Genomic DNA, 25,491 nt, shown 5'->3' with positions numbered 1-25,491 from the left:
ACGGGCTATTCATGCCCGTGCCACCTCTTGGGTGGCTTAATCTTTATAAATAAATCAGAATAGCACACACCACACGGGAGACATCTCCCGTCACGCAGGGTGCAGTCGCACCTCCACAGATCTCCAGTATCAGCTCTTGATATTGGTAATGGCTCAAAAGGGCCACCACTTACGGGGTATTCATGCCCGTGTCACCTCTTGGGTGGCTTAATCTTCATCAATCAATCGAATAGCACACAGTACAATCTCCAGTCAAGAATGTAGCAATCGGCGTGTACAGTTCTAATCGACCCAAGACGCTACAGCCTCGACACAGAGCAGACAGCAGACTACGACCGTTGTTCAGGTCCATGTAAACTACATCTACCCGAAGTCCTACGTCTGAATAGCCAGTTACCAGTTACAGGAGATACTTTTTCACCCACAGAGTTATTTACTCATGGAACCGCCTACCCACCGAAGCGGTACGTGGCAAAACGATGCTGATTTTCAAAATATACCTGGAAAAGATCATTCCTCCCTACACCTGGGGGTACCTTCGTTAAAGTAAAAAGGTATACAGAAATAACAAAGAAAATAGATATGAATACTATTACCTTCGATGTTAGTAGTAGTTGTGCAAGTGAGGAGAAAGAAAAAATATTACGGAGTTCATGGATGAAAGTAGATTGATAATATTATCTTGGAACGTTAATGGATTAAAAACTAGAGCGGTGGATGTACACTATTATACTCTTAGAGAGAATATTAACATAGCAGCACTCCAGGAAACTGGGGATAGGGATGGTAACAATCTGAACATGAAGATGAACATGTTGAACATGAAGATGTTCAACTGCTGGGCGAGCCCTCTCCTACTCATCTGAGGGGAGGGAGATTAGATTATGCTTGTTTGATAAATGCTGAGGGCATAGAGGAGAATTGTCTTACTGTGGATGAAATGCTAAGAGATTTTGCATTACAAATACAGCTTAAACTAGATAAAAAGCATGCCTGCCTTCAGAGGAAAAGCTTAAAGTTTAATAAGGGAGAATTAAAGGGTCTTGTTGGTCATATTAAGTCTTGGTATGATACTTATAAGCCAGTTTCGGCAGAAGCATTTTATTAAGATTTAATTAAGGAGGTAGATGTATTTAATGCAACATTGAACCGGAAAACATCTGGTATAGAAAAGCATCTCCCCATAAAAGTGTGCGGAGAAGAGAAAGGAAATTTGGAGTAAGTATTGGCAGGAGTTTGCAGAGAAAGTTAGGAGTAACAAACTTGAAGGAAATCTGGCAAGACATAAATGAAATAAGGGGTAAAAAGCATAATTTTGTTGCACATCCTGACCAGTAAGGAATTGCAAAAGGTCTCGTAAATAAATGGGCGGAAGCTGCCAAACTTAGTTCATTTAATTACCCGCTGTAACGAGAGAGTCGTTTAATTCTTGGAAAGATCTAAGAAAGGATTTTATACTTACAGCAGGTAACAGTGGTGATGTCACTTGCACAGGTATTACCAGAGAAGAACTAATAACGGCGATTAAAGTTGGGAAATCTACCGCCCCCTGGGGAGGATGGAGTAACTTATGAAATACTTAATGAACTTGCCATTATGACGAAAAGCCCGCTGTTAGACCTCTTTAATATTAGTTATAAAGAGGGCAGAATTCCCAGTAAATGAAAAAGAACTAGGATCATCCTTATCCCTAAAGCCAATGGAGAGTACAGACCTGTGTCTTTAACCTCGTGTTTTTGTAAAATGATGGAGAGGATCATTTTAAATAAACTTTTGTATATAATAGGTGATCAGCTGTCTAATAATTTTTCGGGTTCCTCAGAGGAAAAAGTACCTCTGACTGTATTATTAAATGTCTAGCTAATGGTAATGATTATTATAGAATTTTTATTGATTTATAAGGAGCTTTTGATAAAGCCATCAAAGAGGTTATTTTATATGAATTAGCTGGTCTTGGTGTTGAAGGGAGATTATTGCGCTGGATAGGGGATTATCTTCAGGAAAGGAAGGCTCAGGTGTGGTATCAAGGTTGTATGGTTCAAGGATCAAGGTCAAGAACTCTGCACACCTCAGGGAGGAGTGTTGAGTCTCACCCTGTTTAATGTACTAATGAATAAGATAGCATCTGAGAAATACTCAAATTGGGTAACTCCAATCATATGCCGATGATATTTTGTTTCAGGGCAAAGATATTTCAAAGGTTCAAACAGTGTTGGACAATTTCGGAAACCAGTGTCACCACATGGGACTAGTGGTTAATGAAGACAAAACTAAAGTTTGAATGTAGAAGTCGGAGGCCCATTACATTGGAAATAAACGGTAAAAATATGGAGAGTTAATATATATAAATATTTAGGCATAAATGTTGGATATACCCATGAGAGTTTGGAAACTGAGATGAACAGACTGTTGAGTCAATGTCGGAAGAGATTACAACCTCTGAAGGCCTTGGCATGCTGTGGAAAGGAGTGGGAGTCCAAGTGCTACGAATGATGTGTTTGAGTACTGTAAGATTTCTTATTGATTATGCTGCACCTGTCATTTCTTGTTTTGGTAAAGGTAGGATGGGCAAGTTGGAGAAGATACAAAATGAAGCCGTTGGGGGTCGTTGTGAGCCGCAGGCCGGGCTCTGCTCCCCTTAGCTACCTTAATTTTTGCCCACACTTGTCTTGCAGACGTTTCTCTTCCAATAGAGCTAGTGAACTCTAGTCATTGTCTTTCCCTTTGTAACTCATCTGCAATGTATGTACCTTTACCTGAATAAAAAATCTAATCTAAATCTATATCTAATCTATATGCTTAGATATATGCAAATGAGAGAGTAATAGAGCGAAACCTTTAAAATACTGAACAATTTGGAGGATATTGATTCATACAATTTCTTCAAAAGGTCAGATGTAACACGAACAAGGAGCAAAGGTTTTAAGCTCAACAAGCCACAGTGTAGGAGTGACAACAAATGCTTTTTAACCCATACGATTTTGATCATAGCAATAAGGTTTCTAAAACAGTAGGCATTCTTCCAAAGTCAGACACTGTACTATGTTCCTCGCCCTAACCTAGTCACTCAGTATTATTCACTCATTTATCTGTCTTGTCTATTTATGTCTTAAAGGTTACAAGACGTATATTAGTCAATACAATTGGTGCTTAAAATGTTAAGGATCTCTTGTGAAACACGGGTATTAATAAAAAAATTTATTATGTAAAATAAATAAAAAAGGCCCAAGGGCCATGAAGTAACAAGAATGCAAGGCTGGCACAAGCTGGCGTAAGTAGAGAAGACGGAAGATTCTTCATATTAAAAGACCCTGCTTCTCCAAGATGGCAGTCACACCCTGCTTGCCCTGGACAATCACCATATGGAGAAGGACTGTTTACTGTGAAGGGAAGTCCACAAATGCAATGCCAGCATGAGTCAGTCTTGAAGGGTAAACGATGATGGCACCCTCACAGTAACACAAAAGCCGAGCAAGCCCAGTGAGGAAGACCTGTTGATGGGAAAGGAGGAGAATCATTAGTCACAACAAAATCCACATAGAAACAAAGGAGAGAAAAAAAATAAAGTGGATGTCTTCTTTTTGTATAGACATAATAAATATTGCCATTTGGCTATGTATTTATATGATATATAAAAGAATACAGCATAAAACAAAATAAGAGGGGTGGTAGGAGAAGAAAAGATTAGTGTTCAGTGAGAATCCACAAGGTCTTCTCTGAATACTCTTTATTTTCTTCAAGGCTGTGGGTCCCTACAATTGCACCAGAGGTGGTACACACCCCTATTATTATTTAAACAGGTGAGTAAAAATAGGTGAGTACACATACGGTGTCAGCAAACTTAGCCTCCAAACACACACACACACATGGTATCAGCAAGCGTAGCCTCCAAACACACACACACATGGTATCAGCAAGCTTAGCCTCCAAACACACACACACACATGGTACCAGCAAGCTTAGCCTCCAAACACACACACACACATGGTATCAGCAAGCTTAGCCTCCAAATACAAACATGGTATCAGCAAGCTTAGCCTTTAAACACACACACACACACACACAAACGGTATCAGCAAGCTTAGCCTCCAAACACACACACACACACACACACACACACACACACACACACACACACACACACACACACACACACACACACACACACACACACACACACACACGATATCAGCAAGCTTAGCCTCCAAACACACACACACACACACACACACACATGGTATCAGCAAGCTTAGCCTCCAAACACACACACACATGGTATCAGCAAGCTTAGCCTCCAAATACACACATGGTATCAGCAAGCGTAGCCTCTAAACACACACACACGCACACGCTGAACTACAGGCCTGTGTCCTTAACTTGTATACCATGCAAGGTGATGGAGAAGATTGTGAGAAAAAACCTAGTAACACATCTGGAGAGAAGAGACTTCGTGACAACCCATCAACATGGGTTCAGGGAGGGTAAATCTTGCCTTACAGGCTTGATAGAATTCTATGATCAGGTGACAAAGATTAAGCAAGAAAGAGAAGGATGGGCGGACTGCATTTTTTTGGACTGTCGGAAAGCCTTTGACACAGTACCCTATAAAAGGTTGATGCATAAGCTGGAGAAACAGGCAGGAGTAACTAGTAGGGCGCTCCAGTGGATAAGGGAGTACCTAAGCAATAGGAAGCAGAGAGTTACAGTGAGGGGTGAGACCTCAGAATGGCGGGAAGTCACCAGTGGAGACCCACAGGCCTCTGTGCTTGGACCTATCCTGTTTCTGATATACGTAAATGATCTCCCAGAGGGTATAGACTCATTCCTCTCAATGTTTGCTGACGACGCCAAAATTATGAGAAGGATTAAGACAGAGGAGGACAGCTTGAGGCTTCAAGAAGACCTGGACAAGCTGCAGGAATGGTCGAACAAATGGATGTTAGAGTTTAACCCAAGCAAATGTAATGTAATGAAGATAGGAGTAGGAAGCAGGAGACCAGATACAAGGTATCACTTGGGAGATGAAATACTTCAAGAGTCCGAGAGAGAGAAAGACCTGGGGGTTGATATCACGCCAGACCTGTCCCCTGAAGCTCATATCAAGAGGATAACATCAGCAGCATGTGCCAGGTTTGCTAACATAAGAACCGCCTTTAGAAACTTGTGTAAGGAATCTTTCAGAACATTATATACCACATATGTCAGACCAATCCTGGAGTATGCGGCTCCAGCATGGAGTCCATATCTAGTCAAGCATAAGAGTAAACTGGAAAAGGTTCAAAGGTTTGCCACCAGACTAGTACCCGAGCTGAGAGGTATGAGCTACGAGGAGAGACTACGGGAATTGAACCTCACTTCGTTGGAAGACAGAAGAGTTAGGGGGGACATGATCACCACATTCAAGATTCTCAAGGGAATCGACAGGGTTGATAAAGATAGGCTATTTAACACAAGGGGCACACGCACTAGGGGACACAGGTGGAAACGGAGTGCCCAAATGAGCCACAGAGATATTAGAAAGAACTTTTTTAGTGTCAGAGTGGTTGACAAATGGAATGCATTAGGAAGCAATGTGGTGGAGGCTGACTCCATACACAGTTTCAAGTGTAGATATGATAGAGCCCAATAGGGTCAGGAACCTGTACACCTGTTGATTGACGGTTGAGAGGCGGGACCAAAGAGCCAGAGCTCAACCCCCGCAAGCACAACTAGGTGAGTACATGGTATCAGCAAGCTTAGCCTCTAAACACACACACACACACACATGGTATCAGCAAGCTTAGCCTCTAAACACACACACACACACATGGTATCAGCAAGCTTAGCCTCTAAACACACACACACAAATGGTATCAGCAAGCTTAGCCTCCAAACACACACACACATGGTATCAGCAAGCTTAGCCTCTAAACACACACACAAACGGTATCAGCAAGCTTAGCCTCTAAACACACACACACACAAATGGTATCAGCAAGCTTAGCCTCTAAACACACACACACACAAATGGTATCAGCAAGCTTAGCCTCCAAGCACACACACGGTATCAGCAAGCTTAGCCTCCAAACACACACACACACATGGTATCAGCAAGCTTAGCCTCCAAACACACACACACACATGGTATCAGCAAGCTTAGCCTCCAAACACACACACACACATGGTATCAGCAAGCTTAGCCTCCAAACACACGCACACATGGTATCAGCAAGCTTAGCCTCCAAACACACTCACACACATGGTATCAGCAAGCTTAGCCTCCAAACACACGCACACATGGTATCAGCAAGCTTAGCCTCCAAACACACACACACATGGTATCAGCAAGCTTAGCCTCCAAACACACACACACATGGTATCAGCAAGCTTAGCCTCCAAACACACTCACACACATGGTATCAGCAAGCTTAGCCTCCAAACACACACACACAGAAAATGGGAACATTGAAACAGTTGATAAACTTGATTTCAAGAGAGAGAGGTCACTATGGGGAACTTCAAAATTTTTTTAATAAGTAATTAGGCAGACTTGTTGATAGACAGGGAAGTAAATTAAATGTGTGCCAAATTTTGCAAAATATACAATGAAGGTACACAAACATTCATACCAAAACAGAGATGCAGGGCCAGAAAACAGGATTGGTTCAACAGAAATTGAGAGAGGGCCACAGACCAAAAGACACAAAAATGGAATGAAAGACATTGAAAAACTACAAGCAGATGTCAACAAAGTTTTCGATTGGGCAGCAGAAAATAACATGATGTTTAACAGTGATAAATTTCAGGTATGGCAAAAATGAGGATCTGAAACATAATACAGGGTACAAAACACAATCGAATCTTCCCATAGTAGAAAAACAGCATGTCAAGGATTTGGGAATAATGATGTCCGACGATCTAATGTTTAGGGAGCATAACCAAGCAAATATTGCGTCGGCCAGAAAAATGATCGGATGGATTATGAGAACTTTCAAATCCAGGGATCCCATCACAATGGTTGTACTCTTCAAGTCACTTATGTTGTCCCGTCTCGAGTACTGCTCAGTATTCACTTCCCCCTTCAGAGCAGGAGAGATTGCTGAAATAGAGGGAATACAGAGAACATATACGGCACGCATAGACGAGATAAAACACCTAAATTATTGGGATCGTCTCAAAGCTCTCCAAATGTACTCTCTAGAAAGGAGACGAGAGAGATACCAAATAATATACACATGGAAGATACTGGAGGGCCAGGTCCCAATTCTACACAGTAAAATAACAACGTACTGGAGTGAACGATATGGAATAAAATGCAAGATTGAACCAGTGAAGAGCAGAGGTGCCACAGGCAAAATCAGAGAGCACTGTATAAACATCAGAGGTCCGCGGTTGTTCAACGTCCTCCCAGCGACTATAAGAAATATTGCCGGAACAACCGTGGACATCTTCAGGAGAAAACTGGACTGTTTTCTAAGAGAAGTTCCGGATCAGCCGGGATGTGGTGGGTATGTGGCCCTGCGGGCCGCTCCAAGCAACAGCCTGGTGGACCAAACTCTCACAAGTCGAGCCTGGCCTCGGGCCGGGCTTGGGGAGTAGAAGAGCAGAACCCCATCAAGCAGGTATCAATATAGAAAGAAGCCAAACCCCCAATCATACCAGCGATACAAAGATGCGAGAAACAACTATACAGCAGTAAGGGAAGAGGCAGAAAGAATTTTTTAAAAAAGGATAATGGATAAATGTAAAACGGAACTGGGCCTATTCTACAAATTCATAAACAACAAATTGCAGGTAAAGGATAATATCCAGAGGTTGAAAATAGGAAACAGATTCACAGAAAATGATAATGCAATGTGTGAAACATTAAACCAAAAGTTCCAAAGTGTGTTTATACAAAATGAAATCTTAAGAGAACCAGACACAATAAGAATTTCAGAGAACATCATAGAGCGTATAGAGGTGTCTAGAGATGAAGTGGAAAATATGCTAAAGGAGCTAAGTAAGAACAAAGCAGTTGGTCCAGATGGAGTTTCACCATGGGTTCTGAGAGAATGGGCATCTGAGCTCAGCCTTCCACTTCACCTGATCTTTCAGGCATCCCTGTGTACAGGAGTCATAGCAAACATGTGGAAAAAGGCTAACATAGTTCCAATCTACAAAAGTGGCAACAGGGAAGACCCCACCTCTCTCAGTTATAGACCTGAATCATTGACAAGTGTAACAGTGAAAAGATTGAAAAAAAAATAATAAAAACTAAATGGGTAGAACACCTGGAGAGAAATTATATATCACACAGACAGTATTGTTTTCGATCTGGAAGATCCTGTGTATCGAATTTACTCAGTTTCTATGATTGAGCCACAGAGATTTTAAAGGAAAAAGGTAGTTGGGTTGACTGCATCTATCTAGACATAAAAAAGGCTTTCGACTGAGTTCCACATAAGAGGTTGTTCTGGAAACTAGAAAATTTTGGATGGGTGACAGGTAAGCTTCTAACATGGATGAAAAATTTTCTGACTGATAGAAAAATGAGGGCAGTAATCAGAGGCAATCGGACTGGAGAAGTGTCACAAGTGGAGTACCACAGTACATGCACCAGAAATGTTCATTGTCTACATAAATGATCTACCAGTTGGAATACAGAATTATATAAACATGTTTGCTGATGATGCTAAGATAATGGGATGGATAAGAAATTTAGATGATTGTCATGCCCTTCAAGAAGACCTGGACAAAATAAGTATATGGAGCACCACTTGGCAAATGAAATTTAATGTGAATAAATGCCATGTTATGGAATGTGGAATAGAACATAGATCCCACACAACCTACAAATTATGTGAGAAATCTTTATATAATTCTGATAAAAGAAAGAGGTCTAGGGTTGATTCTAGATAGAAAACTATCACTTGAGGCCCACATAAAGAACGTTGTGTGAGGAGCCTATGCTACGCTTTCTAACTTCAGAATTTCGTTTAAATACATGGATGGCGAAATACTAAAGAAATTGTTCACGAGTTTTGTTCGGCCAAGGCTAGAATATGCAGCGGTTGTGTGGTACCCATATCTTAAGAAGCACATCAACAAACTGGAAAAGGTGCAAAGACATGCTACTAAGTGGCTCCCAGAACTAAAGGGCAAGAGCTATGTGGAGAGGTCAGAGGCATTAAATATGCCAAAACTAGAAGACAACAAAAAGAGGTGATAAAATCACTATGTACAAAATAGTAACAGGAATTGATAAAATCGATAGGGAAGATTTCCCGAGACCTGGAACTAAAAGAACAAAAGGTCATAGATTTAAACTAACTAAACAAAGATGCCAAAGAAATATACAAAAATTTCCTTTCGCATACAGAGTGGTACACGGTTGGAACAAGTTAAGTGAGAAGGTGGTGGCGGCCAAGACCGTCAGTAGTTTCAAAGCATTATGTGACAAAGAGTGCTGGGTAGACGGGAGACCACGAGCGTAGCTCTAATCCTGTAACTACACTTAGGTAATTACATATGGTGTCAGCAAGCTTACCGTCGAAACACACACAAACAGCCTGCCTATTATTCAAGGCCTTCTCTGAGTACTCTCTATTTTCTTCTCTGAGGCTATGGGTCCCTAATCTTGCACCAGAGGTGGTACAACTTTTAAGTTTTTAACTATTGCACTGAGCACCTGATTTTGGCATAGACTTCTTAGTGCAATTGTCAAGGACATAGTTCTGGTATTTTTTTGTTTATAAATATTCAGGTATAGTTAATGTCAAAATGTTTCAAAACTCAATTTATATTTCAAAACAAAAAAAGTAATGAAAACATTACAAAACAATAAAATATAGCCTAATTAATTAATTAATAAAATAGCACAACTCTCAGAATGTCTAAAGGTGCTTTGAGCAATGAAGTAGTTAATTTTATATATATAATATTATATATATAATATATATTTACCTGTGACTACTGCTTAGCAAAAATTTGATCTCTGTGAAAATTGGTCTCGTCATTGCTATGAGATATTTTAAGACCATGATTTGCTGTGGATGGCACTGTAGTCTTCAAGTCATCAATCTAAAAATAGAGGTAATCTTTTAAAATGTAAATTTTGTATAAAAAAAATGCAAAAATAAATTGCAAGAATAATATGAAGTTATTATACAATTTTTTTTAATTATTTAAATATTTGTGAGACATTATTAAGAAATGTATGAAGTACAGATTCTCTAAGACCTAATATGTATCTGCTTATGTTCCACCACATTACATTCAGGGCTGAAGAGAAAACACAGCCATTAAGGTAATGATCACTTAAGATGGACTGGGATGCTACATGTAGGTTGTGGGACATTTGGGGCTTGACTCTATTTATTTAATTATTAATGTAATGAAATTCTATTACGAAGGACCACCCGCTTTTATAGTAAAGACGGAAACTAATAAAATATGATCATTAGAAAATTCCTAGATGAACCAGTAACTATGGATAAAATACTAGAGAATATGATCACTTATATAATTAATGGGCTGTATAATTTAACTGAATCAAAGCCTCAAACACCTACATTGGGGGGTTATTACTGGAACTTCATATATGTCCAGGAACTAGTGTGGTTCGTGCACCAGTTCATTATGCAATAATCTAATCCTATGACCAATTATAGAATCATTGTATTTGTCACCAATAAGAACATGGATTATGAACATGAGAAATTAATACTTATATTAAACACATGTTAATCCAGAAAACAGTGATCCGCAAGAATAATGTATTACAGATAATGTAATTTAAGGAATACGGAAAAGGGTCTTAGCTTGAAGACGTTTTCCAAGACATCGGTTATGACTCATCCTCGGAATCTCCTGAACTCATCATGGAACACTGGGAGATGATTAACACGGGAAATGACAGCTCGGGGAATTCTTCACACACACTGCAAATCAAATATATTCAGTAGCAACATATTAAGTAAGTAAGTAATTATCAAAAGAAGGCACCAAACCGGGAAGGCTATGTAGCACCATCAAATACGCAAAATAATCAGAGGGCGCTAAATATCACCAAGGATGCCAATACGAGAACAAAAACGCATAAGGCGAACGATATCAAAAGTATCCGAGTCACCAAGAATTCTATCGAGGGACAGGTGACCGCGAGGGGCGGTCGGAAAGCAAGACACACGCTCGTCCTGGAAGTCAGGACATTCAAGAAGGACATGCACGACCGTAAGAGGGACAATGCAACTAGGACAATAAGGAGCAGGGCGGCGCTCCATCAAGTGACCATGGGTTAAGCGAGTATGGCCAATACGCAACCTCGCTAGAGCTGTTTCCCACCGCCGGTTACGGTGGAAGGAGGACGGCCACGAGGAAACACAACATTTAAGAGTACGTAGCTTGTTACCAGTAACAGACAACCAAGAAGCCTGCCAACGGGTAAGGACTGAGGAATGGATAACCGGGTAAAAGTCGGAATACGGAATGCCTTTACGAGAGATGGGACAAGAGCGGACAGCTTCCTTAGCGGCAGCATCCGCACGCTCATTTAAAGACACGCCAATATGGCTGGGAACCCAACAAAACTCAACAGACTTAAATTTACTGTGAACGAGAAACAGCCAATGCTGGATCTCGACAACTACCGGATGAACTGGATTAAAGCACCCGAGAGCCATGAGGGCACTACGAGAGTCAACAACAACCACAAAGGAAGACTGACAACGAGAAAGCAGGAGACGAAGAGCATAGAGAATAGCATAAAGTTCCGCTGTAAAGATGCTAGTCTCCGGAGGCAAGCGACACATATAAGTGCGATCAGGAAAAACAACAGAGTAGCCAACACCGTCCGCTGACTTAGACCCATCGGTGAAGACAGAAACGGAGCGGGAGTGAGAAGAAAAGTGCTCGAGGAAAAGGCGTTTTAGAACTGTAGGAGGGGTAAAAGCTTTAGTGATACGAGTCAAGGATGTACAAAACCGCGGAAGAGGGACCCTCCACGGGGGCAAAGAAGGAACAACACGAGGAGAAACATCAGAAATACGAATGGAAAGAGAATCCTGCAGGCGAGATAACCGGACAGAAAGAGGGAGGTGGTGAAGAGGAACAGGAACCGCAGGAGGGGTAAAAGTTAAAGCACGACAGAGACGAGAGGAAGGATGTTGCAAGGACCGCGCAAGATAGCGAAGACAGTAGCGATCACGGCGGTCCTGGAGAGACAGGAAGCCAGTGTCAACATACAAGCTAAGGACAGGAGTCGAACGAAAGGCACCAGAACTGAGGCGCAACCCAGTATGGTGCAAAGCATCAAGACGGCGAAGAGTAGAAGGAGAAGCAGACGAGTAAGCAGGGCAACCATAATCGAGCTTAGACAGGACGAGAGAGGAATGTAAAGCAAGGAGAGTGCGCCTATCTGCCCCCCAAGAAGTATGGGACAAGACCCGAAGGAGGGTAAGGGACTTAGAGCACTCAACACGGAGGTAAGAGATATGGGGAGACCAAGACAAACGAGTGTCAAGGAATAACCCCAAAAGCTTCGCGGAATCTTTGTATTCAAGGGGATGACCATAAAGTGACAAAGAGGGACGAAGAACAACCCGTTTCCGCGTAAAAGTCATGGCACAAGTCTTAGAAGTAGAGAACTTGAAGCCATGACCTGTGGCCCAAGACGACACGGCATCAATCGCAAGTTGAAGCCGGCGTTGAAGGAGAGGCGAATCATCACCCTGACAACAAAGGGTAAGATCATCGACATAGAGAGCGGAGAAGACACCAGAAGGAAGAGAGGAAAGAAGACCATTGAGGGCAACCAGAAAAAGAGTAGTGCTCAGAACACTACCCTGGGGCACACCTTCGTATTGCTGAAAAGGGGGAGAGAGAGCGGTACCAAGGCGCACCCGAAAGGAACGACGAGAGAGGAAGCTGCGGAGAAAGAGAGGGAGATGACCACGAAGGCCAAAAGAATGAAGTTGAGATAGGATATGATAACGCCAAGTGGTGTCGTAAGCCTTTTCTAGGTCAAAAAGGACGGCAACAACGGAGGTCTTCGCAGCAAAAGCAGTACGTATATAGACCTCCAAGTTCACCAGGACATCTGTCGTGCTGCGGCACTTGCGGAAACCAAATTGAGAAGGGGAGAGGTGGTGATGGTGTTCCAGGAACCACATCAGACGAACGTTAACCATACGTTCAAAGAGTTTGCAGACACAACTTGTGAGAGCAATAGGGCGAAAGTCCTTAGGGGAAGTACCCAGAGACCCTGGTTTGCGAACAGGGAGGACAACGGCATCGAGCCAGTCCTCAGGGACTGACGACGACTCCCAGATCCGATTATACAGACTCAGTAAATACTGAGACGTGCTCGGAGGGAGATGGCGAAGCATCTCATAATGAATACCATCGGAGCCCGCCGCCGTAGAACCGCAGAGGGCCAGGGCAGAACGAAGTTCAGAGAGAGAGAAGGGATCATTATAGGGAAGCTGAAGATGAGTGCAGAAATCTAAAGGACGAGACTCAAGGACAGGTTTACGAAGAAGGAAAGATTGGGGAAGATGAAGACCAGAGCTAACAGAAGAAAAGTGGGAACCCAGTTCGGAAGCGACCTGCAACGGGTCCGCCACAAGAGTATCATGGAGGTGAAGGACCGGTGAAACATCGGGAACGAACTTGCCCGCTATCTTGCGGATACGCTTCCAGATCTGGGCCAGAGGGGTTTCGGACGTAATTGTCGAGACATAAGATGCCCAACATTCACGTTTAGCCGTACGGATGGCCCTACGGGCCACCGCACTCGCTTTCCGAAAGAAAAGAAAAGAATCGGTCGTCTGCCTACGGCGGTGCTTCTTCCAGGCTGCACGCTTACAGCGGACAGCCCGAGCACAGTCCGCATTCCACCAGGGAACGCACTTCCGTGGACCCCGAGAGGAAGAGCGAGGAATAGAGCGGAGGGCAGCGTCGAAGACAGTGTCATGAAAAAGGAGGAGAGCGCGAGAGAGGGGCAGAAGGGAGAGGTCAGAGAGAGTAGCACTGAGGGAAAACAGGGTCCAGTCCGCCTTAGCAAACTGCCACCTAGGGAAAGAGAGGGAAGGGCGAAAAGAGAAAAAGGAAACAAGGATGGGGAAATGATCACTTCCATGGAGGTCATCAAGAACCTGCCATGTGAAATCTAAGTAAAGAGAAGAAGAGCAGAGAGAAAGATCAAGACAAGAAAGGGTGCGAGTTCGAGAGTCCAAATGAGTGGGCCCACCAGAATTCAGAAGAGACAGGGAAGAAGAGAGGAGAAACGGCTCAAGGAGGCGACCCCGGGTATTCGTCAGAACGTCACCCCAAAGAGAATGACGACAATTGAAGTCACCCAGCAGGAGCACAGGCTCCGGCAAGGAGTCTAGGAGGTGTTTCAAATCAGGAAGAGAGAGCGGGACACTCGGGGGGAGATAAATGGAACAAACTGTGTACCATTTCCCCACAAAGATACGAGCAGCAGAACAATGGAGAGGCGAAGGAAAAAGTAAAGGAACAAAGGGAACATCAGCCCGAATCAAGAGAGCAGAAGAATTAGAAGCCCCAGCAATGGCTGGGGGGGGGGAGAGAAAGGAATAGCCACGAAAACGACCAGGACGAGCACCGAGCATCGGCTCCTGGAGACAGACACAAAGGGGCGAAAACCGCGAAACCAGAAGTTGGAGTTCGAGGAAATTGGCGTAATAACCTCGAACGTTCCATTGAAGAATGGACAACGACGAGAAGAGAAAGGACAAAAACAGAGAACAAGGAAGAAACAAAGGCGAAAGACCAACAGAGCACGTTAAAGAATATCAGGGTCGGGATCAGGGTCAGCAAAGTCAGGGTTAGGGGGCATGGGTAAACTGAGCAAAGACGGAGGGAAGGAAACGGGAGAACAGATCAGAGGTGGGCGGGCAGGGTCCGGAGGAGGAGGAGGAGGAGGAGGAGACAACGGAGAGGAGCAGTCAAGGACAGCAGCAGGAAGAGGGGGAGTAGAAAGAGAGGAGCGCACCCCAGCAAGAGCAGCAACCGAAAGGGAAGCAGGGGCCAAAGAAACCTCCATAGCAGGAACAGGGGGCGCAAGCACTGAAACGGGAGTGGAAGGAGCAACAGAGCCAGAAGGAGGAGCTGAGGAAGAAAGCGAAGCCTTCTTACCCGCCGGGGAAGAGGAAGGAGAGGAGCCAGGCTTACGCTTCTGACTTAAAGAGACCGGTGTCCCAGCAACTACGTACCGGGCAACGGACTCCAGTGTCTCAACAGGAGAAGCCGAACGAGAGCACACACGACGGCCGTTAGGAGAGCGATGGACATCCGCCCGCACCGACAGGCGGCGGGGAGAGCCGATAGATGGAGGAAGAGGATGGGAAGGAGGATCGGAGGGGGACGAGGAAGGAGACACAGAAGACACGACAGACCGGGTAGAAGGAAGGGGAACCCCAGACAGAGGACCAGGAGGAGGATCCTTCGGGAGAGAACCCAAAGGGACAGAGGAGGGGGCAGTGGGCGCATCAGGGTCCAAGGCCTGGAAACGGTTGTGAGTCTGAGGAAGGCGGGAAGGACGAGGAGAGGAAGAGCGCAACACGCGAGCATAAGAGATATTAGCATAAGGCGGGAGCCGGCGAACCTGGCGCCTCGCCTCAGGAAAAGATAAACGCTCCCGGTGCTTCAAGTTGAGGACGGCTGCCTCAAGCTTGTAATGGACACACGCACGGGAGAAGGTAGGATGGGCCTCACCGCAGTTGAGGCAACGAGCCTGGGGAGAAGCGCACTCCGACTTAGAGTGACCTTCGCCACCACACAAAGGACAGAGAGAGACAGTCCCGGAGCAGCGGAGGGCACCATGCCCAAACCTCCAGCACTTGTTGCAGAGCCGAGGAGAAGGAATGTACTCCTGGACAGAGCACCTGGCACCAGCAAGAATGACAGAGGGTGGAAGGGTCCTACCATCAAAGGTAATCTTCACAACCCGGAGGGGTTGACGGCGACTACCACGAGGGGGACGAGTAAACGTGTCCACCTGGAGAATAGAATGGCCCTGGGCAGCGAGGATATGTCGAATATCGTCGTGGCAGTCGCGTAGGTCCCGAACACCGGTCGCAACATGGGGCGGGAGCAAAATAGTGCCAACACTGGCATTCAACTGGACGTTCTTCGAGACCCGAACGGGGGTCTCGCCAAGGCAGGATAAGGCAGCCAAGCGGGAAGCAGCATCCTGAGAAGGAGCAGCAACGACACGCGTACCGAGACGAGTGGGGTTAAAAGTAATGGAGGCATCCACGGAATCAATGAGATGTCGATGAAGGGAGAAATCGTCAGGAGGCGCAGAATCAAGAGGGAGGAGATCAAAATATTTGGCCCACGAAGCGGGACCAAACAAGGCTTGATAGGTAGCAGAACTGGAAGGAATCGAGCGAGGGCGGCCGTGACGAGAACGGCGGTGAGAACCCCCAGAGAGAGAGGGGTTAAAAGGCGCAGTAGTAACAACTAGAGAAGGAGCCGCGCCAGGGGACGAGGTAGTCACCACTGGGGGCTTGGGGCTCGACTCAACCACAGAGGAGGGAGGGGAGCCAGGGGAAGGAGTCAGAGAGGCCAAAGGAGGAGCAAGGTCGGGGCCCAATGCAGCGGAGGCTACAGAGCCCGGTCTTCCAATACGGACCGACTCGGGGGCTTGGTCGCCCACCCCACGAGCCTGAAAAGGTAAGCCAGAAGCAGCCGAAACAGGGGTTATCATCTTGACGAAATTACGAATTCACTCACGAATGTGCCCCCACACCCACCATGGAGCCACAATTAGAGGCAGGACACCCAACAAGAAGCTATCGCCGATCTTGTCGGGGCCTCCTAGGGGTGCGTCGTGAGTATACGCCCCACAAACGCCACCTTAAGAAACCGACAGTCCGTCGAGATCGGGTTCAGGGACGAAGTGGGGATTGACAATAAAAGGTTCCCCTCGCTCTCGACGTCGGGTACTGCAGTTCTACGGGTGCAAGAGTATGCCTCCTCAAGCACCCGGGCGTCAAAGTAGAAGAAGTCCAAGGGAAGAACCAGAACGAGCAAAAGGTCGGCAGGAAACGGCAAGCAGATAGGAGAAGAGGGGGGAGAAAAACGAAACAGAAGGAAAAGGAAAAGATGCCCAGCAGAATTGGAGAGGACGGCAGCAGGAGCACAAGGCTAGAAAAGGACAGAGGACTGTCCCAAGGAGCATCACACTCCGGCAGCCGCCCACTAAGCCCCCAGACGGCGACAACGAGCTGAGCGGGGAGGGGGTAGCAATATATTAAGTTGTTAAACATCTATGTTCAAGAAAATTAAATTAGAGAATGGAGACAGATACCTGTGGTTTTTTATAGTCGCTCTGCGTGACGAGCTACCCAGCTATATCCTATCCTAAATGATGCAACAAACAGGAATAAGGGTACTTAGCTAATAGGGCACTGTGTAAGTTAAGGCTTGCCGAAGTTCGCGTCCTAGGTTCAGCCGTCGTAGTAACGAACACGTGGTGTCGAGCTTAGCCTAGATGTTGACGCGCTCCTCTGGCCAGTCACGTTGTGCTACACGAACAAATTAACAGGTTCCTGGCTGAATGTCAAGTTAATTCTCTTGACAATTCAACACGGCGTATAAAGTGACACTGACACCAGCTAAGTTGTTGTCTGCAACTGTTCTTCACACCTCACAGTGGCGACTTTCGTCTTCCGCTCTTGGTGGCGTCCACCCCGGCGGCTTGGGTAATGGCGTCTCTCTCTCCTCGCTCCGCGTCCCGCATTTGATACACAAATTATTAACTACGAATAATATCATCTCTCGCAGTTGTGATTGAAATGCTCGGATATGGACGGGTTTATTATTCAGAGGAGTTAAATATTATTATTCGCCCGTTTTAAGATGGTAAACAAGCAATGGAGAGGAATTAAAGTCTCTCCAGGGCATTCACGCGTGACGTTAAATTTATTACTAGATAACAGTTATAACTATAAACGCTCTATTTGGCATTAGTTGGGGATCAGTTTATCTGTAAATAATTATCACACAGAACACCGTTGTTTTATAGAGAATCAAACTCAATTCTCAGACACACTGGATATAGTTGTGTTTATTATAATGGAATCTGACGCAATACTGGCGTCTGGTGACGTAAGAATTCTAGCCTTATTGTACAGATGTAACTATTAGTACATGTGAACTCTACGTTTGGTTAATTTTAATTACTACAATGATTAGTAGATTTAGAAATAATTAATAATAATACAACAGTGTTGTATTAGTGTTGAAAATTTCCAACATAGGTGGGGGCTAAGCTGCTTGAGGCTAGGATGCTCAGCCTGCCTTGTCTAGGCTGGGCTGGGCTAGGCAACACTAGGAAGGAGTTAACAAATCTCTGGAGTGCCTTACTTTTCCTGATATCCTTAAAAAAGCAAGAATGATGCCAGGACTCACTTGTATATAGTCCTGGGGACCATTCAGGCTTGTTTGCATTTGTGTTCCTCACGTGTGCCCCAAAGAATGAGGTGATTTGATAAAATGCTATGCCCAAGATTACCATCCGAGTGCCGGCGGGGAAGTGGTTCAAATAGCTACGACTATCGCTTCCTTATGTCTGGTCGTGATGGTCAAGCGGATTAAGGCGTCTCTGTACATACCAGTTGCGTTGCTCCTGGCAGTATGGGTTCGAGTCACTTCTGGGGTGTGAGTTTTCAGTTGTATATAGTCCTGGGGACCATTCAGGCTTGTTTGCATTTGTGTTCCTCACGTGTGCCCCAAAGAATGAGGTGATTTGATAAAATGCTATGCCCAAGATTACCATCCGAGATCTGGCGGGGAAGTGGTTCAAATAGCTACGGCTATCACTTCCTTATGTCCGGTCGTGATGGTCAAGCGGATTAAGGCGTCCCTGTACATACCAGTTGCGTTGCTCCTGGCAGAATGGGTTCGAGTCACTTCTGGGGTGTGAGTTTTCAGTTATATATATATATATATATATATATATATATATATATATATATATATATATATATATATATATATATATATATATATATATATATATATATATATATATATATATATATATATATTTTTAAATATGACCGAAAAAGTAAGATTAATAATTCTAACACGAATTTTCTCAATCTTTCGTACATTACGCTTCACTGTTGGAGGTAAATCAAAAATTAATTCTCCAAAATTCATTTTTATTTCTAGTCTGACGCGACACGGGCGCGTTTCGTAAAACTTATTACATTTTCAAAGACTTTTGTTCACAAATATACAACTGAATAGAACTTACGTATCTCTGATTTTATATCTACATTTGAGTGAGGTGGGAGGGGTGATGTGGCATTAACACAAGACAGAACAAGAGGGGATATTAATAGGGTATTAAAAGTATCAACACAAGACAGAACACAAACAATGGGTATTGAATAGAAGTGTTTGTAGAAAGCCTATTGGTCCATATTTCTTGATGCTTCTATATTGGAGCGGAGTCTTGAGGTGGGTAGAATATAGTTGTGCAATAATTGGCTGTTGATTGCTGGTGTTGACTTCTTGATGTGTAGTGCCTCGCAAACGTCAAGCCGCCTGCTATCGCTGTATCTATCGATGATTTCTGTGTTGTTTACTAGGATTTCTCTGGCGATGGTTTGGTTGTGGGAAGAGATTATATGTTCCTTAATGGAGCCCTGTTGCTTATGCATCGTTAAACGCCTAGAAAGAGATGTTGTTGTCTTGCCTATATACTGGGTTTTTTGGAGCTTACAGTCCCCAAGTGGCCATTTGAAGGCATAGACAACGTTAGTCTCTTATAAAGCGTTCTGTTTTGTGTCTGGAGAGTTTCTCATGAGTAGGCTACTCATGAGAAACTCTCCAGACACAAAACAGAACGCTTTAAAAGAGACTAACGTTGTCTATGCCTTCAAATGCCCACTTGGGGACTGTAAGCTCCAAAAAACCCAGTATATAGGCAAGACAACAACATCTCTTTCTAGGCGTTTAACGATGCATAAGCAACAGGGCTCCATTAAGGAACATATAATCTCTTCCCACAACCAAACCATCGCCAGAGAAATCCTAGTAAACAACACAGAAATCATCGATAGATACAGCGATAGCAGGCTGCTTGACGTTTGCGAGGCACTACACATCAAGAAGTCAACACCAGCAATCAACAGCCAATTATTGCACAACTATATTCTACCCACCTCAAGACTCCGCTCCAATATAGAAGCATCAAGAAATATGGACCAATAGGCTTTCTACAAACACTTCTATTCAATACCCATTGTTTGTGTTCTGTCTTGTGTTGATACTTTTAATACCCTATTAATATCCCCTCTTGTTCTGTCTTGTGTTAATGCCACATCACCCCTCCCACCTCACTCAAATGTAGATATAAAATCAGAGATACGTAAGTTCTTTTCAGTTGTGTATTTGTGAACAAAAGTCTTTGAAAATGTAATAAGTTTTACGAAACGCGCCCGTGTCGCGTCAGACTAGAAATAAAAATGAATTTTGGAGAATTAATTTTTGATTTACCTCCAACAGTGAAGCGTAATGTGCGAAAGATTGAGAAAATTCGTGTTAGAATTATTAATCTTACTTTTTCGGTCATATTTAATAATATATGTCTACAGGAAAGACTGCTACCAAAATATACTAATATATATATATATATATATATATATATATATATATATATATATATATATATATATATATATATATATATATATATTAAATCGTCAGTTGTATCCTCTGATTTTTGTCTGTAGGGATAACGTTTCTATTAACAATATCTTTCAGGACCCTTTCCTCTGTTTTATGAGCTGTGGAAAAGAAGTTCCTGTAAAATAGTCTAATAGGGGGTATAGGTGTTGTGTTAGTTGTCTCTTCGGAGGTTGCATGGCTTTTCACTTTCCTTCTTATGATGTCTTCGATGAAACCATTGGAGAAGCCGTTATTGACTAGAACCTGCCTTACCCTACAGAGTTCTTCGTCGACTTGCTTCCATTCTGAGCTGTGGCTGAGAGCACGGTCGACGTATGCGTTAACAACACTCCTCTTGTACCTGTCAGGGCAGTCGCTGTTGGCATTTAGGCACATTCCTATGTTTGTTTCCTTTGTGTAGACTGCAGTGTGGAAACCTCCGCCCTTTTCCCTGACTGTTACATCTAGAAAAGGCAGCTTCCCATCCTTTTCCGTCTCGTAAGTGAAACGCAACACGGAACTCTGCTCAAATGCCTCCTTCAGCTCCTGCAGATGTCTGACATCAGGTACCTGTGTAAAAATGTCGTCAACATACCTGCAGTATATGGCCGGTTTCAAGTTCATGTCGACTAAGACTTTTTGCTCGATGGTACCCATGTAGAAGTTTGCAAACAGGACACCTAGGGGAGAACCCATAGCGACCCCATCTACTTGCTTATACATATGCCCATCCGGGCTCAAGAAGGGTGCCTCTTTAGTACAAGCTTGGAGTAGTTTCCTCAGAATACTTTCTGGCATGTCAAGAGGAGTACAGGCTGGATCACGATACACTCTGTCGGCTATCATTCCGATTGTCTCGTCCACAGGTACGTTGGTAAACAGCGATTCTACGTCCAACGAGGCTCTTATCCCTGTGGCCCGTGCGCCCCGCAGTAAGTCCACAAATTCCTTTGGAGACTTCAGGCTGAAGGCGCAAGGAACATAAGGAGTCAGCAGGCCGTTGAGTCGCTTTGCCAATCTGTACGTGGGTGTGGGTATCTGGCTAATGATTGGCCGAAGTGGGTTTCCAGGCTTGTGCGTCTTGACATTTCCATACGCATATCCAGGTTTATATTCCCCAATGATCTTTGGCAGGTGGAGTCCGGATTTCTTGGCGTTCACAGTTTCGATCAGTTTGTTGACCTTTGCTTTTAATTCGGCTGTAGTGTCCTTCGTTACCCTTTGGAACTTAGTTTGGTCAGAGAGTATGATGTTCATTTTCGCCAGATATTCGTCTTTTTTAAGAATGACATATATTGGCGACTTGTCACCTCTCCTGACAACTATCTCCTTGTTCTCACGAAGGCTTTTAGCTGCCGCTCTAAGCTCGGGGGACAGTATGGTGCTTCTGTAGTTGCCTCGATTCTTTCCTCCTTCTGCAATAAGTTCTGCTTGTAAGGTATCTTTGGTAGTGACCTTCTTTTGTGTCTCGAGGTCGAATATGTCGTCCAACAGAATTTCCAACTCCACTTTCCGGGCCATTTCACTCGGTCTGGACATAACATGACAGTTTATGCCCAGATTTAGGAGAGTGACTTGGTCCTCAGTGAGGTTAATTCCTGCAAGGTTCAGGAAGCCATCTCTTGGTCGTGGAATTGCCATAGGTCCTCCATATAATGTTGTTAGTTTCTTGATAATCCTTGTTTCAGTGCTGAGGTGATGTTGGTCTGTGAGGATGTCGAGGTGTTGTTCAATGCGGGTACGGATACTATGGTCGATGTTGCTATTTCTCCACTCGTTTGTAGCATGAAGTAGTTGCGTTTTTTTGTCTTTGATTTCATTCTCTGCCTTGTATATCTGATCACGAATCAGATCCTGGCGATATTTTATCGTGAAGGCTTGATTCCTTGCTGCTGGGTCGTGCACTTTAACATTAGTATATTTTGGTAGCAGTCTTTCCTGTAGACATATTTTATTAAATATGACCGAAAAAGTAAGATTAATAATTCTAACACGAATTTTCTCAATCTTTCGTACATTATGCTTCACTGTTGGAGGTAAATCAAAAATCACTTCTCCAAAATTCATTTTTATTTCTAGTCTGACGCGACACGGGCGCGTTTCGTAAAACTTATTACATTTTCAAAGACTTCACAAATACACAACTGATTAGAACTTGCATTTCCCTGATTTTATATCTACATTTGAGTGAGGTGGGAAGGGTGATGTGGCATTACATTTGAGTGAGGTGGGAAGGATGATGTGGCATTAGAGGATATTAATAGGGTATTAAAAGTATCAACACAAGATATATATATATATATATATATATATATATATATATATATATGTCGTACCTAGTAGCCAGAACACACTTCTCAGCCTACTATGCAAGGCCCGATTTGCCTAATAAGCCAAGTTTTCATGAATTAATTGTTTTTCGACTACCTAACCTACCTAACCTAACCTAACCTAACATTCTCGGCTACCTAACCCAACCTAACCTATATAGATAGGTTAGGTTAAGTTAGGTAGGGTTGGTTAGGTTCGGTCATATATCTACGTTAATTTTAACTCCAATAACAAAAAAAATGACCTCATACATAATGAAATGGGTAGCTTTATCATTTCATAAAATAAAAATTAGAGAAATTATATTAATTCAGGAAAACTTGGCTTATTAAGCAAATCGGGCCTTGCATAATAGGCTGAGAAGTGCATTCTGGCTACTAGGTACGACATATATATATATATATATATATATATATATATATATATATATATATATATATATATATATATATATATATATGGAACCCTCAACCCTATAAGTGGAGGGTTCCTACAAACTCAACCAGAGGTGGTACCCTCTATATATTAATAAAAAGGCAAAGCTATGCTAAATCTAGGCAGGGATTAGCTTGGCTAAGCTGGTCAGGGCTTGGCTAGGGTAGGAAGGACTGGTCATGTTTAAAAGCAAGGCAGGGTTAGGCTAGGCAAGACTAGGTAAGGGTATACTGGGATAGGCTTGGCTACGGTAGGCTAGGAAGACGTAAGCTAGGATAAGCAAGGCTGTGCAAGCACTATGCACAGCTAGAATGAACTATGCTAAGATGGTTTAAGCTGGGCTAGGTTAGGATAAGCTGAGTCATGCAGGGCCCCGATTGACCAGTGGAGTCTAATGGTCTAACCTTCTAGCTAGTTTGCTGACCTAAGAGTGTAAATGCCTAGCCCCTAACCTGAGATATATACAAGAGTTGTTACATTCTTGTACAGCCACTAGTACGCGTAGCGTTTCGGGCAGGTCCCTGGAATACGATCCCCGCCGCGAAGAATCGTTTTTTCATCCAAGTACACATTTTACTGTTGCGTTAAACAGAGGCCACAGTTAAGGAATTGCGCCTAGTAAATCCTCCCCGGCCAGGATACGAACCCATGACATAGCGCTCGCGGAACGCCAGGCGAGTGTCCTACCACTACACCACCTGCTGCAATATTATTATAAAAGAAATAATACTTATTATAATTGTAAATACTAAACACCTGTTGTGTTGATTTAGGGGCGACGACGATCGTGGGATCGGATGCGAGCCACAGGTGGCCTACACCATGCTTTCTAAGGCGTCCATCTCATAACAAAAACAAATCCGTGCATTCATACACAAACAGAGATCCTGTGGTTATGCGAATACTTGCAATTCTTTTACTTAAAATAATAACAATTAGAGTAATAATAATTAACATAATTTTTACTCAAGATTCATAAAAATCATTAATACTATTTTAAAAGAAAATTTATAAGACATCTAAAAACAGATATACAGACTTTGTGTGATATTTATTTCAACATTATATATTAATAGAATGTTGTAACTATTATTTTTAAATATTAGGTAGTTTCCAGCTACATATATCGCATATAAACGTTGCAAAAAGATTTTAGACTGAATTAACACATTACACATTTATGGAGTAATTAACAACAAAACAATCTTTATTTTCATTGCAGAACATATATCAGAGCATACTAGTGACTCATACATTTAAAATAGTGTGATTTTTAAACAATTCGGTTGTAAACCCGCAGAACCGCCTACCCACCAAAGACGTAACATAAGAAATAGTATATAATTCATTATTTTAAATTCCATATATAATCATTAATAATTTTCGGCAGCTATCGAGGTTCTCCATAGGTAAATTCCTGTACTCTAACAAGATGCTACTTGCTGTTTAGCTGTTTAAATTCTTGGAAAATTGTAATGACCAGCGACATAAAATATAACAATGAAATAGTAGCTGGTAACTGTAGGTGAACGAAAAATTAAATTCCAAATTGATTAGATGTTTTTCTAAATATAAAGATCGACCTGAAGGAATTTTATGAATTATGGACTAATTAAACAAAAAAATAGGTAATTTTACTTGAAGAACAGATACCAGAGAATAGTTAGTGAGTACATTTACATTGTATAATGGGAGAAAGCCCCTGGTAGCCGCGAATTAAAATAACTACCTACATTAATTGATAACTAGGAAATAGTATCTGGAAACTATCTGAACGAAAACACAATACCAATTTGTTTAGATGTCTTTCTTAAGATCAACAGTAAAGAATCTTATTCATTATGGACAAATTAACAACAGTAAAGAATCTTATTCATTATGGACAAATTAACAAAAAAAACGATAATTTTCATTGAGGACCATATATTAGAGCATACTTAGTCACTTATATATTAAAAGTATTGTGTATTTTGAACCATTGGGGTTGTAAACAAACAGAACGGCCTACCCGAAAAGTCGTAACACGAAATGTTGCATATGTTTGCTAATTTATTA

The 25,491-nt window shown here is 43.0% G+C and overlaps 1 long non-coding RNA gene across 1 annotated transcript; it reads right to left on the bottom strand.

The window, feature by feature from the left end:
• Positions 1-3,183: 3,183 nt before the first annotated feature.
• Positions 3,184-24,313, bottom strand: LOC138356165 (uncharacterized). The gene is made up of 3 exons (XR_011224230.1): positions 24,193-24,313; positions 9,925-10,041; positions 3,184-3,491 (listed from the first exon to the last, which is right to left on the bottom strand). It is a non-coding gene; the product is annotated as an uncharacterized lncRNA (long non-coding RNA).
• Positions 24,314-25,491: the final 1,178 nt, after the last annotated feature.

This window comes from Procambarus clarkii, chromosome 70 (assembly GCF_040958095.1).
Source record: "Procambarus clarkii isolate CNS0578487 chromosome 70, FALCON_Pclarkii_2.0, whole genome shotgun sequence".
NCBI classification, from domain to species: Eukaryota; Metazoa; Arthropoda; class Malacostraca; order Decapoda; family Cambaridae; genus Procambarus; species Procambarus clarkii.
This window is presented reverse-complemented; position numbering and strand designations above follow the sequence as displayed.